This window comes from Aethalodelphis obliquidens, unplaced genomic scaffold, assembly GCF_003676395.1.
Source record: "Aethalodelphis obliquidens isolate GAN/ISIS:26980383/991018 unplaced genomic scaffold, ASM367639v1 scaffold3, whole genome shotgun sequence".
NCBI lineage: Eukaryota > Metazoa > Chordata > Mammalia > Artiodactyla > Delphinidae > Aethalodelphis > Aethalodelphis obliquidens.
In genome coordinates, this window is record NW_020837947.1 from 43,363,950 (window position 1) to 43,379,746 (window position 15,797).

Below are 15,797 nucleotides of genomic sequence, written 5' to 3' on the forward strand. Positions count from 1 at the left end.
TTGCAATGTCAATTAATAAATATTCTTTCAATCATTCAACAAATATTTGCTGAATACGGATAACAAACAAATACATATTTAGATAACGCACCAGGAACACGTCTTTGGCATGATGCAGTGGAGAAGGGAGCTGGGTTCCTGAGTCAGTGTTGTTTCAGATGAAACTGAGACGAGAGGCCCTGGTCTATTACAGCCCCTGGGAAGTGATGTGATGTTAAATGGAAAAACAAGTTATAAAAGGCAGGAAGGGGACTTCCCTGGTGGTGCAGCGGTTAAGAATCCACCTGCCAAAGCAGGGGACATGGGTTGGAGCCTTGGTCCAGGAAGATCCCACATGCCGTGGAGCAACTAAGCCCGTGCGCCACAACTACTGAGCCTGTGCTCTAGAGCCCCCAAGACGCAACTACCGAGCCTGCATGCTGCAACTACTGAAGCCCGCGCCCCTAGAGCCTGTGCTCCACAACAAGAGAAGCCACTGCAATGAGGAGCCTGAGCACCGCAATGAAGAGTAGCCCCCGCTCGCTGCAACTAGAGAAAGCCCGCACAAAGCAATGAAGACCCAGCGCAGCAAAAAAATGAATAAAAATTATTTAAAAAATCATTAAAAAAAAAAAAAAGAAAAAGAAAAGGCAGGAAGGCAGTGCAGTTGACAGTGAAAGCCGAAGAACCTGAGTCACTGAGCTGGGCTTGCCAGCTCTGTCCCTTTGGGTCTTTAGAGCCCAGGGGGTCAGCCTGAGCTCCGAAGCAGCTGGTACCAACATTTCCAGAAGTCCTGGTCAGATGCACCCACTATGTTTGATATGATGCCTTAAAAGTTATGAGTACTTAGGCACATAATTGCAGATTTGGTTGAAATGCTACTAGATTCATAAAGCACTTTAGAGATACTGTTCTTTGGGCATGATAGCAGTAGTAAGCAAATAAAGAGAACCTGAGTTCCTACTTTCCTTAACTGCTAGGAAAAAGACACAGGCATAAACAAAACAAGAAGTGAACAAGCTTGTAGTGAATTATAAACTGTGCAATAGATATAGGCTATAACTGTAATTCTGTACAATGTCATGCACTTAAAATAAATGAAATGAAAGTTATATATCAAGAATGTCAGGACAGAAGAGTCTCTTAAGAAAAAAAAAAAAGAAGAAACAAAAGCAGAAATGGTAGCAAATACTGTTGTCTGATTGCCCAAATCCACTCCCCTCCTTCTTTGCTAAAGAGTATTCTGATTTTGTTTGAGGTTTCATCCTCCTCTGAGGGGCTAGGTGCTCAGGGAGGGTGGGTGTCTACCAGTCTAAGCTAACAGGATAATTCCTTCCAATGTCCTGGTCATGTAAAACAACCCAATTTAATGAGCTTAAACATTAAGGATATCTATTATTTGCAGCCTACAGCATCTCTGTTCAGAAAATAATACATTGTAAGAATTAATCATAACCCTATTAAAAAAATTACTTAACAAAATAAAGAATGTTACAAAATGAGAATAATATTCAGACATCAGAACACCAAGAACAAAAACAAAGTTCGTGCTCTTGTATTTTGCCCTACAGAGAACACATGTGTAAATCTCTAGGATCTCTTAATATCCCAGAAGCTATGTAATGGCCCTTAAAAAAATTAAAATATACTTTGCTTTTCACGAAAGAGGAGGTACTAGTAGTAGAGGACTAATTTAAGGAAGACAAAAGAATAAAATTAAATAACTAAAAATAGAATAGTTTGATGAGTGAGTGGCTATCAAAGCAATGGCAGAAGCTGTGTCTTTCCCAGAATTTATCTAAAGGAATCATATGTAAGATTATTTCACCCAGAAAAACAAAGCTTTTGCAGCAACAGTAATATTATGGGCTGGATAACAAAAGATTTGTAGTATGTAATGCTGAGAACATTTATATACTTAAGCATCTGTATTCAAAAACAATTGCTGAGAAAAGGCTATTTTTTCCTTAGCTATATGTGCTTACTGCCATCTAGTGATCAAAATATAAGTTACTGTTAAAAAGCTACTATTTCATTTCCAAATGAATAAAATAAAACATATACATTTAAATACTATATTTAAAAATTCTTGCCTAGATTAGTATTAGTTTCCCTTAATAAGCCTAATCTAAAAGAGTGCAAACGTAATAGCCTAGTTGGAGAAAACTACTCTCTGAGGAAATAATGGGGTTGTCCTCCTTTTGTTCACAAGCCAGAGTGAAATGAACAAACTAAAAAAGACAAGTCCTGTACAAACAGATACCCCATGGCAAGTTATGGGTCGCTCTCGCTATAAAAGATCACTAACTGTTGTTGGGTAAAATATTTTCATTCCCATGTAACCTTAAATCATTAAAGAAATAGGTATATTAATATGACTATACTCATCTTTTTAAATTCTATTTTTATTGATATAACTGACATATAAACTTACATACTATGTAAGTCTACGGTGTACAACGTGTTGATCTGACACATACATATTGCAATATGATTACTACTATAGCATGAGCTAACACCTCTATTATGTCACAAAATTATCATTTCTTTTTTTGTGGTGGGGACATAAAGATCTGTTCTCTTAGCAATTTTGAAGTTTATAATTTAGTATTGCTGTCTCTAATACACGCTCATATTTTGTTGAAATAAATCAAGCTATTAAACCAAAGGAATTTATGTTAAACATACTACATTGGAATAATAACTGCCTATTAAATTATTTGCCTAAAGGTAGGGAGTCTGCCTTTTTGTTCAGCAGGGAACAATCATCCAATGAATGAATATTTAAATTAGTTCAGGGACAGACAAAGGAACATTTATGTTTATTTAAAATCAAAGTAATAATATGATTTGTAACACATTACCTAACTGTGACAAAAAACTGTATCATTCATGTCCTATCGAAGTCATGCTATCTAAAGTACCTTCTTTTTTTACCCCTATTGATAAAAATAATCGTGTTAAATATATTTTTATACTGATAGAGTAACACTGAATAGACAAGACAAGGAATTGAGACCTAAGGTGGAAAGAAAGGAATGGTCTTGTTTGTTCCCAACTCACAAAGCAGACTGTGTTTTCACTTAACCTCAAAGGAATTCTATTTCACTGCCATTTTATTAACTCATTTTCCTGGCCTTTCCATCCCTCTTCTCTCCTTAGATACTGGTATTTTCTGTATCCAGATGGGATTAAAAGTATAATTTTTAAAAAGCTAGTTCTAAAAATAAAAGTTTTGTCCTTTTATATTAAAAATTGGGTTAATATAGAGTCATGGAAATAACAGCCAAGTGTTGCGACAGTCTGACGGGCACTGAAAATGGCCTGCATGTCTCAAACATGATTAAGGATTGAGGGACCTCTAGTGGTAAAAAAAAAAAAAAGTACAACTTGAATAATAAAAATACCTTTTTTAGTCTAATAGGTAATCGTGCCACATCACGATTTCTATCATCATGGCGTTAGTAAGCATTTTCCTCACTTACTGTATCACTACTGTTTGTGTGATTTGTGGCTACAGTTCTCAAAGCTGTTGTGCAGGGGGATTAGAGATGCCAGGATGCTAATAACACCTCCACCATCAGCCTCCAAATAAGGTCTGTTGTTATTTCCACTGCAGAACATAATTTAGGAGAGACTGAAATATTTACAACCTTTATAGGTTATAGAAGAGCATGCTAGTGAATAGCTAAAATGTTTAGCCATGAACTGTTGAAATGTACTTGCTGTAAGAGATGATATAATTTTCTGAAATATACATATACTATATGATTTTTTTGGCCAAGAGATACTGAAATAGTTTTTGAAGGATGAAGGAAATAAACAATAGATTAAATATGTTCTAGATTTCATTTGTTTATTTATAGAAGGCAAAAGATGAAACTGAAATTTAATATTAAAACAGATTTCTTGTTTATGGTTCCTGTATGATTTGTTTCTATCTAATATATTTGTAAATTAAGAAATCTTGAATGTCTAGATTGGGTAAAGTGAGTATCTATGTGCTAAATATAATGCTTGGAAAAGGACAACAAATAAGAATTGAGAAATGAAGTTTAAAATGTACTGAAAAACATAATTTATAAAATTTTACATTAATAGTATTTGACTTTCATCTCTGTATCTGTTACCTACCCCAAAGATTCTGATTTAATTGGTCTGGGCTGGGGTGATGCCACTGATATTTTTTTAAAGCTCCCCAAGTAATTTCAATGTACAGTCAGGATTAAGAATTATGGCTCTAAGCTATAAGAACTAGAACTTTTGCTATTATTATCTGTATACCTTGCATGCGTCATTGTATATCACTGGCTCTCAGAGAGCAGGGATTTCTTAACTTTACAGTATCTGATTGCCTAACATACAGCTTTATACATAAGAGGCAACCAATACATATTAATTACTGGTGATGTGCGATGTCACACATGGGCATGAACACTGAATGAAGAACCTTGCCTGATAAAGAGAAGACTTGTGTCGGAGATGAGACTGGAGAGAAGGGAAAGCATATGAAATTTAAACATTCAAATGCAAGAGCACTGACAGCTAAGGGACACTGACTTGGTCCACAAGACCTGATAGAGGAACTAGGGGGAGGAAGTAAGTTATAATGCCTGAATCCATGATTCCCAAACTGAGAGCAATATGAATCTGGTGTAGCACTTGTAACGAATATCAATTACTGTGCCCCACCCTAGAGATCCCTGGTGGGTCTCTGGGCTCCAGAGACTCACACCTGGCCAACAAGACACTTGCAAACCTGTGAAACAGATGGCTTAGATGGACCATTTTATAATCTTAGGATTGCCTGAGTCTACACCTCATGGTCATGTCACAGGCAGATAACTCTTTAGTCACAATGAACACCCATTTCCACAGTGTTTCTCCTCCTTAACAGACCACAGTAAAGTAAAAACATAACTTTTACATGCACTGGGAGAGCAAGAAATTCGTGTGACTTGGTTTACTGTGATATTTGCTTTATTGTTGTGGTCTGGATCTGAACCCACAATATCTCTGAGGTACGCATGTATGCAATCTCCCCAAAACAGAAGTTCTGTAGAGTAGTCGTTGTTAAAATACTCTGAGAGTTTCGGATTCAAGTAGGTTAGGGGTGGGGCCTGAATATGTGCATTTCTAACAGTTTCCCAGTTTAGGTGATTAGTCCAAGGACCACACTTTGAGAAACACTGCTATATAACACCCTTATAAAACCAGATAGCTTTCTGAAAACCATTTCGCCCCCCACCCCCCAGAAAAGCTTGGTCCTCACTATTCTGGCTAGAAATGCAAAACCAGATTAAGCATGTTTAATGTTATCTGATGAAAATTCTCAAACCTATGTCTTATGTTAAAATGGATCTAAACCATCAAGGTTTTAAGTTTTAAAAAATTATTTTCACTTTATAAGCGAAGAATATATGTGACGGTGAAGATGTAATGGAATGTTTTCCATAGTATTATTTTACATTCATTTTAATTTATCAGTCCTGAGAGCAGTAATTTTGTAGGTAAAGCAGAAAAAGCCCAGGTTTTGGAGTTAAACTGGACTAAGTTTGAAATCTAGGTTTGCCACTAACTATATTGGTTATGTGATTCTTGAGGAAGTCTAGAAACAGAGTCAATTTTTAGTAATGCTCGTTGTAACTGGAGGGACATTTTCGCCACCTTCTGCATGTGATTTGTATATAGAACACATGTTCAATTTATTATACATATTACAGTATAGGAAAAATGTATGGGGAGCTCCCAAGATGGTCACAACACTATCTCTCATCGCACATGTGTCTGGAGTCAGAGTCTACTGCCTCACTCCTTTGAATCTGGGCAGGCCCTTTTATTGCTTTGACCAATAGAATGGGGTGCAAGTGACCTTGTGTTACTTCCATGTGTTACCCTTAACTGGCCTGGAAACTTCAATTTCCTGTCTCTAGGAAGCTGATCCCACGAAAAAGTGCAACCAATCTGAGACCACCATGCTGTGAGGAGCAATTCAGATGAACTCATTAGGTGCAGGTGCTCCAACTGCCAGCTCCAGCTGAGCGCTGAGCTGACAGCTTCAACTGCAAGACCCGTGAGTGAGCCCCTGTAGATATCAAGCCCAGTCAAGGCTTCAGGAGACTGCGCCCCCAATGACACCTGACTCCAACCACATGGGAGACACCAAGTGAGAAGCACTCAGAGAGTCCAGAATATAAGTGACAATAAATTTTGGCTTTAAGCTACCAAGTTTTGCGGTGGTTTCTTATGGAGCAATAGATAACTGAAACAAGATGCTTTGGAATGGAGTCACAATTCCAATTATTATCTCTAGGCAATTCAAAATAAATTAAGAAAACATTTGTAAATGCTTCCAGAAACACCTGAAATAAAAGTAAATAGGCTTTAAATTGTTGTTGTTCACCTCTGAAGAATAACTCCAAGGTTTCTACTGCATATACATTTACAGAACATAAATTTATGTATAGCTTATGACAACATAGATCTTTTGAACAGTTACAGTTTAAAGAAAACCCAAATTAACAGGTTATTGAAGGTAAATTCTACACAGTACTTCCAACCTCTCACGTACTTCAAATGTGAGTTACTCAGAAACGGAGATAATAATAACCAACTGCTGAAACACACAGTGATTACAGCAGAAGAAAGGAATCTTTTGAGATGTTTACTTCCCATTAACCTCAACTCAAAACTTGAGATTTCTTCAAAAACTAAATTGGTCTTCAAAAAAACATGCATTTTAAATATAACATTTCATCACAAGAGTGTACTTTTTCCTTAATTACCTTAGTTAAAATGTCCTCAGTGTCTCCAGAAATATCTTTTCTTACTAATAAAGCCAAAGTATGCAGAACTAGGACTAACTTGGAAGAAATCAACTTTGGAACACACACAAAGATTATTGCCACAAAGGATTATTTATTCAATATCTGGTCTCACAGTGTAAAATATAAACAGGAAAGCCCTATTTAGCTATTAGGTCTGTGTCACATCTACAGCTAGGACACACATTTAGTGAAGCATTTAGTGAAGCAGTTATTTTAATGAGGCATTACTCTGTTTTTCACCAGACTTTTCCACCCAAATCTGTATCGTATCAGTATACAATTGACCCTCTATGTTTTGGTTTCTTTTTTTTTGGGGGGGGGTAAAACACCACCTGGTCAGTTACCCCATGTTGACAATAAAAAAAAAAATACTAAACTTTTAAATTAGTGATATTTTAACTCAGTTAATTGTTTTGGCAGAGGTCTTAATTTTGTAATACAAAATTTGAAATTATGGACTCGATAAAATAGAAAAGTGTTAATTTCTCTTTGATGTAACAGACATAGAAATTATAGCATCTATGTGTGTAACGCCCTGTAACATTGTTTGAGGAATGGTAATGCCCTAAACCAGAATTCTTAACCTAAAGTACATACATGGGTCTCAGTGGGTGAATGGAAACCCAACACTGTTTACAACATTTTGCTCATCAATGTATTTGTGCATTTCTTGGGGAGGAGAGCAGGTGCATACCCTCTAGTTTCCATCAGATTCCCGGGTCTGCGGTCACATGACACCCAAGTTAAGAACCGCACATTTTTATTTTCCAGGTTAGGATAGGCCAATTAAAAACACATTCCAGGGCTTCCCTGGTGGCGCAGTGGTTGAGAGTCTGCCTGCTGATGCATGGGACACGGGTTCGTGCCCTGGTCCTGGAAGATCCCATATGTCTAGGAGCGGCTGGGCCCGTGAGTCATGGCCGCTGAGCCTGCGCGTCCGGGTCCTGTGCTCCGCAGCGGGAGAGGCCACAACAGTTAGAGGCCTGCGTACCGCGCGCAAAAAAAAAAAAAAACACATTCCACCCTGAAGGTCCAGTAGTTAGGACTCCAAGCTTCCACTGCTGGGGGCCTGGGTTCCATCCCTGGTTAGGAACTAAAATCCCACAAGCCACGTGGCATGGTCAAAAAAAAAAGAAAAGAAAACCCCCAAACCAAAGCAGACAAAACCAAAACACATTCCAATACACTCCCTTTGTCACTGTCAAAAAATAATCTTATAGATATGTTTTAGACAAAGGTGATTCTCTAGAACAGGTGACATAGAATTTTTACACAAATAAATATAATTCCTAGACTATTCTGTGATTTTGTACACTTATACTCATCCTAAGTCTGATAAATGAACATTTATTTAGGATGGCTAATTAATGGTTGCTCCTGTCAATTTAATTTATAGGTTAATTGAAAATTACCAAATACAAAACTTAAAAACATATATAAAACATAAATACTCAACACTGAAAGTATTTTGAAATAACATTATTTGAAGAGATTAAATTATTGCTTTTCTTAACAAATACGATACATTCCTGCTATAGAAAATTCACTGAATCGGGTTTACTATTTTTGGATAACAAACCACCTCACACAGAGAGGGTTAAAACAGTATATTATCGTATCTCGTAATTCTGAGGTTTGACTGAGTTTAGCTGGGCGGTTCCCCCTTGGGGTGTGCCAGTCAGATGTCACAGTCTGGCACCTGGGGCTGGGATGGCTGGAACAGTGAGGGCTGATAAAACATCTCTCCACTTTGCTAGCCTGGGCTTCCCCATGACATGATGGTTTCAAGGTAGCTTGATTTCTTAAATGGCAGTGGGTTTCCCTCCAAAGCAAGTGTTCTAAGACACTAAGGCAAAAGTTGCAAGGATTCTTACGACCTTGTCTGAGAAGTCTGTAGAGTCACTTCTGCTGCCTTTTACTGATTATATGGGGCCATTTCATTTTCAAGGAAAAGAAAAGAGGAGTATAAATTCTGGGAGGCACACTTCATTAAGAACTATTATCTTTTCAGACTAGCTACCCAACACACTAATATTTTGGTGTGATTCTTGCCAGTATGTTTTCTATTCATATATAACTATATGGGAATTTTAAGTATACCACATACAGATTTTTACCTGTGCATTTTGTTCAGTGTCATATTTGAGCAATTTCCTAAGCGTTAACAGTAATTTAAAAACATTTTGATAAATTTGCCTTAGTATTTTGAAAGGATTATTTATAATAATTATCTTTACTTATAGTAATAACTGACATACTTTGAGTGCTTATTTTTGCCAATAACAGAATTGCCAATGCAACTATAAGACCTTTACAACTATTAATGTATTTAATCCTTCTAACAACCCTGCGAGGCGGGTCCTGCATTATTCCCATTTTGCAGCTGAGGAAACTGAGATACAAAGAGGCTGAGGAACTTGCTCAAAGTCGCAGAGAGAGAATGTAGTACAGACAGGATTTGAACGCAGCCCGTCTGCTTTCAGAGCCTGTGCAATACCACCTCTCTACTGATATAGCATTTGAGTACTGTAGAACAACTTCAAGGATACCATAAATCCTTACTTTTTTTGGCATACGGTGCATTACTAAATAGTATCATAGTTCAGGGACTTCGGGATTGATTGGATTTAGAATAAGTGAGAGTTTGAAATTTGGACAAATCAAATTAGATTTCTGCAGAGGAAAAAAGTATCTATCGATATGCACTCTGTCTACTTTTCTAGTCACAGCATCTAGAACCGGAAGGGGCTTTAGAAATCATCCACTTCAATGCTGTCCTATTAAAGATGAATTTGTAGAGACCACAGATTTTGCACACAACTATAAAGTTAATAATAAACTTGGGAATGGAATAGAGTGCTCGAGAATCCTACCCCACTAAACCTTACATAACCTCATATGTGATCTTAGCAGTTACACGAGATATGTAACCTCATTGTTTACATGTCTAAATCTTTGTGTTTTAAATCGAACTTATCTGGTGATCAGTGTCTGTTAAAGAAAAATAATGCATTCAGAAGAAGCAGAAGTCAAATGCTTAAATGCTATCCCTATTTTGCTCTGTAATTATTGAATAATGTGCTTTTCCTCAGAATGTCTACAGAAGTTTTTTGTAGTGACTGAGCTCATGTTATATATGCTACTATCTGAGAACTGAGCTTTTATATTGAGACAGGCAAAAAACCCAGAATAAGTGTCTCACATTAAGGTGTAAATATTATCTTCCTTCCTGGAATGCACTGTCCTCTCTTTGCTGCTTAGAAATGTTTGCGGCTTGTCTGTGAGCCCTCTCCAACTGCCTTGCCCAGTCACACCACCTCTGGACATCATTCATCACACTACACGATAATAAACACTTGTAATAAGTGTGTTTACGTATTTTTCTCTCTCCTGAGACGGAGATCTTTTAGGAAAAGAACTGTCTTTACGTTTGTATTTACATTCTTGATGTCAGGCAAACAGTAGAGGATTAATAATTGCAGAAGTAAGTGTGAGGGGAGAGCTACCAAACAAGATTTTACCAGGTGATCATAAAAACCAGAGGTTGGCAAACGACAGCCCGCAAGCTAAGAAAGGTTTTTACATCTTAAAATGGTTATATAAGTATCTACATAAAGCCTATAATCCTTATGATCTCTGGTCCTTTGAGAAAAGTTTGCTGATTCCTGATATAAACATAGTATTTCATAATTATAGGACAGTAACAATAAGCAACAGTTATAACTCAGTTTTAGAAAGTGCCCACAAGATTAACGAAATTGTTCATTTGCGAGATTCTGTTTAAAGGTTACGCAGTCTCTCAGCAGAGTGAATATTAGAAGATCATTTGTGATAAAACTGCTTTTTGAAAGACAATATAAATACTTTCATGTATTTTTTTCGTCACAGTGGGTCCCCAGCCATGATATACTTGCCCCTCAGTTATTCTCCGGCCCGGGTCTTCTAACAGTCTATTCTACGGAGCCAGAAGAGGGTACTTGTCACTTTGCCACCTTGTTAAAACAAATCTAAATCTGCTTTTGCCATTGCCTTTATGACTCTGATATACTTTATTTTTAGTCTCTGAATAAAATGTTTCCAGGCTCATTTGCTTTGCTTGCTGATACAGCAATAATAGCAGGGGCCACATCACAGCAAGACACTGCAAGTCCAGGCTGAAAGCTAACAGCTGGTAATATTTTCTCTTAAGGTCAGAGGAAGTAGAAAGATCCAAAAAATGCACATGATGACATCATCAGAAGGACCTAAAGAGCTTGTAGCTTGAGATGAATAAAGGCACTATTGCCTAAACACACTCTTACATATTAGCTGCACAAGAAACAGGAATGTTTTCCTTGGTATAGCAAATCAAAGATGCCTCCAGGTAAAACCTTGGACAAATTTTAGGGGTTAGCTTCAAAGAGATGCACTGTAAATTTCGTCTCAAAATAGTTTTTAAATGTATTTGCCAGGCACAAAACCACCTTGCAAGGTTTTGTTTTCACCAGAGGAAGTGGGCCCACATACTATCTTGACTTGAAACCTCCCACCTCCTCCAGAAGAAAGAAGCTGGAAAAAATCAGAACTAAAACGGGATAGTTTGGGGCAAAGCAGGCTCAGAGAGGTGCCATTGCTCACTCCTTTAAAAGAAAGTTACAGTTGACTTCTCTAGCTCCGAGGCACAGAGATCAGAAACAACAATAGGAACAAAGCAGTCAAACACCAGACATTAGGGTTCATTTACTATAAATGTCTTAAGGAAATCTGCCTCCTACTGAAGACTCAAATGCTCAGTTATTTAACAATTCTTTAAAAAACAAAAAACCTGGAGTAGAACTTTCACCGAGTTTCTACCAACCTGGTTTTTCTTCCGGAGTCCATAGCTTAACAGAATGCCAAGACAGCATTTTGGCATGTACACACTATGCTCAATTCAGCTCCCCAGAAAACATAAATAACTAAAAAGATCCATTATGAGAACCCAGTCCTCATTCAACAATAATCCATTATGAGGCAGAAAGTGGAGAAAGCCGGGGCAGGGGGAGGGGGTGGTACAGCTGTCCCAGCCTCAGTACCTAACACAGCTTGCAACCTCTGCACGGAGTGGGCCGGGTCTCAGGTAGAAAACGGTGGGAATGGGCAATGGGCGGGAAGGGTTCCCAGCTGAATGATGCTACATTCGGCTGGCTTCCAGAGAATATTCTATGCTAAGCAGGGCTTTTAATCTTCTCAGTTTCGCTTTTTTCTTCTTTGGCCTGATTCCTTTCACCTCTTTCACTCTGCCTCCTTCCAATTTGCTAATACAATAAGTTTACATATCTTGGGTATTTTTCTGAACTGATAAACATACAGTCATATTAAGATGACAATCGCATGCATTTGTAAAATACTTAAATATGAAAGACTTCTAAAACCAAAAATCAAAAAACAACTCTGCCGGGTTAACATGAAAAATCTTAAAAATAATGTTAAAAATTCAGTAATATACATATAAAATTAAAGATTTTGAAAGGAAGGTATTTTTCTGCTTTCTCCATCCCACTGTCAATCTTAAGCCATTACCTCAAAACCGATTCCTTCTCTGCTTTTCTAAATTCCACCCTGCTTTTAGGGGTCAGCATAATTTCCATTTTTTCTAGTTTTCTCTCTCCTTTTGAATATGCCAACTACTATATGCTAGTTCACATACTCCAACTCTTGTTCATATATTTTTCTATATAGTTTATTAATTGCATAAGAGATTTTTATCTTCTATTTAAGCTCTATAAATCAAATTTCTTTGTACGATTATAGTGATTAGCATTACAACGATTAGATTCTGGGCACAGAACACATTCAAAAAAGGTAGTGTAATTAAACTTTCTCTTAAGGATGTTAAACATACTTGCTTGAAATCTCGGTGACTATAAGGTACTACATGGTTTAATGAAATAAACCATCTCTTCTGTAGTCAAAGGTGAACTTTGAAAAAAAAAAAAAAAAAAAGGTGAACTTTGATTTCTGCTCAATCTAAATGAGGCCTACTTATAAATTTTAATTAAATGGAACCTCAAGGCTAAAGTTCTTAGGAGCAGCAGTGCATATCTCATTGTTGGTGTATATTTAGTGAATATCTTCAGTTTTTCAGAATAAAGCACAACAAACCCGCTACATGCATACAACAGTTCTAGTTATTAAGGCAGGGATCCTACAAGTTCCCAAAAGACCTGAATAAAACAACACTGTCATAATCAAACTATTCGTTACGAAAAATTATATTCTGACTTTCTTTTGCCCTAAGAAGAAATTTGTTAAGCACATGACACAAATGATCAGACTATTTCTTTCTAAAGGAAAGGAGCTGGCAACATAAATCCAGAGAAGCTGCAAGCTTGGAATTACTCAATAACCAAGAATGAAACATTCAATATTCAATTTAAGTGAGGCAGATATCTGCATTTTACTCACAGTGTTTAGCAAATGTTAGCAATAAACACCAAAATGAGCTATGTGTACTCAATGAAGAAAAATGTGAATGAAAAGGAAACTGCACTAGACCTTATAGATGCCCAATAACAGTTCCATTTATCTGAAAACCAAGACAAAGAAAATGTTTTTCCCTCCAGATAAGAACTCCATTTAAAACTTCAAAAGGAGTTAGTTAATCTAAATGTCTCATGCCAGCAAATTAAATCATTATAGAGCAGAGGAGGGAAGGGAGAAAGGAATTTGTGATTTGTAGACGACTTCATTAAGTAATGGCCGTTGCTACTGATGTGAAGAGAGTGGCTACTCCATTCATGCTGAAAAACCTTCAAAGGACAGAGAAGGGGACTTCCCTGGCAGTCCAGCGGTCCAGTGGTTAAGACTCCGCTCTTCCAATTCAGGGGGCACGGGTTCAATCCCTGGCCGGGGACCTAAAATCCCACATGCCACGTTGTGGCTTAAATAAATAAATAAATAAAGCAGTTCTGTGTGAAGTACATATACATACATAAGCACATTACAGGATGCAGTCCTGGGCGATCCTGGGTGGCCTGAATCTGGATCAAACAGTCCTGATTCAAGTCTCAGTTGTACCATTTGCTTGGGCAAGTGTCTCAGTCATTCAGACACTTTGTTGGCTTATCTGTGAAATGATGATAATAGAACCCACCCGATAAGATTATTGTGTGGATTAGACACAATAATATATGTGAAGCACTTGCACAGTGCTTGGCACATAGTAAACACTCTCTGTGAGTCACCCTGGCTTAAACATACACAGTTAATCAACTGTGAAATCACCCTATGGGCTACATTGCATCAGGAAATTGCCCTGCAAGGGTTCAAAATGCAAGGCTTCACTTATCAAAATGGCACTTAACTTCAAAACATATTTGGAAAAAACTTCAAAAGTTCTACTGAGGGGGATGCAGGGAAGTGTCTCTTCTTGCCACTTCCATGGAAAAACGCAGGGCTGGATTGCCTACTGCTCCATTATTTAACGTTTCTCACAGCACTGGGCAGAGAACACTGGGGACCACAAAACCCCATCTCCTCACTGTGCAGACATGAAAGTGAGGCCTAGACAGGTTGAGTTACCTATCATCACACAATGACGTTATTACACCCTGCATGCCCCTGTCCACTAATAAAGTACAGGATCTTTATTAGTCACCATCTTTCATTCCTTTTGCAGTTCTATAATATACAAGGTTGGGAATGAAGCACTCACTGAAGGAGAAAAAAGTCTGTTGACTCCAACTGGGTGAACTGAGGGCTATTTACGTCAAATACTTTATTATAAAAATTCAGCAAACCCACCTGGAGAGCACTTGGCAAATTCGAGTATTATTAACTCAAGTATATCTTACTCCACCAAAAGCCTGTAGGCTCACATCAGTGCATCATTCTCTCTTATCCAACTGTTTCCCTGCAGGACCAAAGGCCACTGTCTTCAAGGTGTTTTCTGGATGGGCCTACAGAAAGTTGCAAGTGGGTACGTTTGATGATCACTCTGTGTGTGTGTGTGTGTGTGTGTGTGTGTGTGTGTGTGTGTGTGTTTGTGAATCTAGGTGTATCTGTGGCATAAAACTATTGAGCCAGCTGCTCCCTACTGGCTTTTTCCAAAAGTTAAATTACGATTATCATTATAGATATTAAGTGGTCCCACCAAATCCTGACAGTATCATGTATTGGTGAGGATACTGAGAATATAAAGTATCTGGAACTCTCCTACACTGTACAAGTATTTTGGAAAATTGTTTAGTAGATCTACCAAAACTGAACACACACACACACACACGCACACACACACACACACACACTTAGCCAATAATGCAGCAATTCCACTTCTAGGGATAGATCTAACAGAAGCATGTAAACAGGTACACAAAACACATGTACATGATGTTCATGTTTGTGATAGTCCCCAATTTAAATTTACCCAAGTGTCTATCAATTATGTAGAATAGATAAATAAATTGTGATAAAGCCATATAATGGTATACTGTACAGTGATGAAAAGGAACAAATTACTGTTACAGTCAACAACAGGGATGAATTATAGAAACATAATGTTGAAGGAAAAAATAGCCAGATATAAGAACATACATACAGCCTAATTCTACTTATATAAAATTAAAAATTAGGCAAAATTAATCTATGGTGTTAGATATCCCTCCAGGCAAGGGATACTGGCTGGAAGGGAGAATGAGGGCTTCTAGGGGACTGGAAATGGTTCTATTAGCTGAAAATATGTTCATGTTTAACAGTATTTAACAACAGTAATTACAAAGAACTGACACAATATTTTCATGGCCATAAAAATTAAGTAGAGATAAGTGCTAAATCAGAAATTCAAGAGTCACATCAAATGAGAATCTATGTAACCCAACATTGTAAGAGAGTTCAGTATAGAAAAGCAAGCATTTGGTAAATTAGTTTGTTTAAATTTTCATTAAATAACATTTTAGATTAACTTTACTATTTCCTGTCTCCCAGCACAAGAAGTGTTTTTCTAATATCATAATCTGTGGGAGACAATTGTCT

The 15,797-nt window shown here is 37.4% G+C and overlaps 1 protein-coding gene across 1 annotated transcript in view; it reads right to left on the bottom strand.

The window, feature by feature from the left end:
- The window catches only part of NT5DC1 (5'-nucleotidase domain containing 1), a 121,090-nt gene that overhangs the window by 24,942 nt on the left and 80,351 nt on the right, over window positions 1-15,797 (bottom strand). The gene's annotated exons all lie outside the window — the stretch shown is intronic.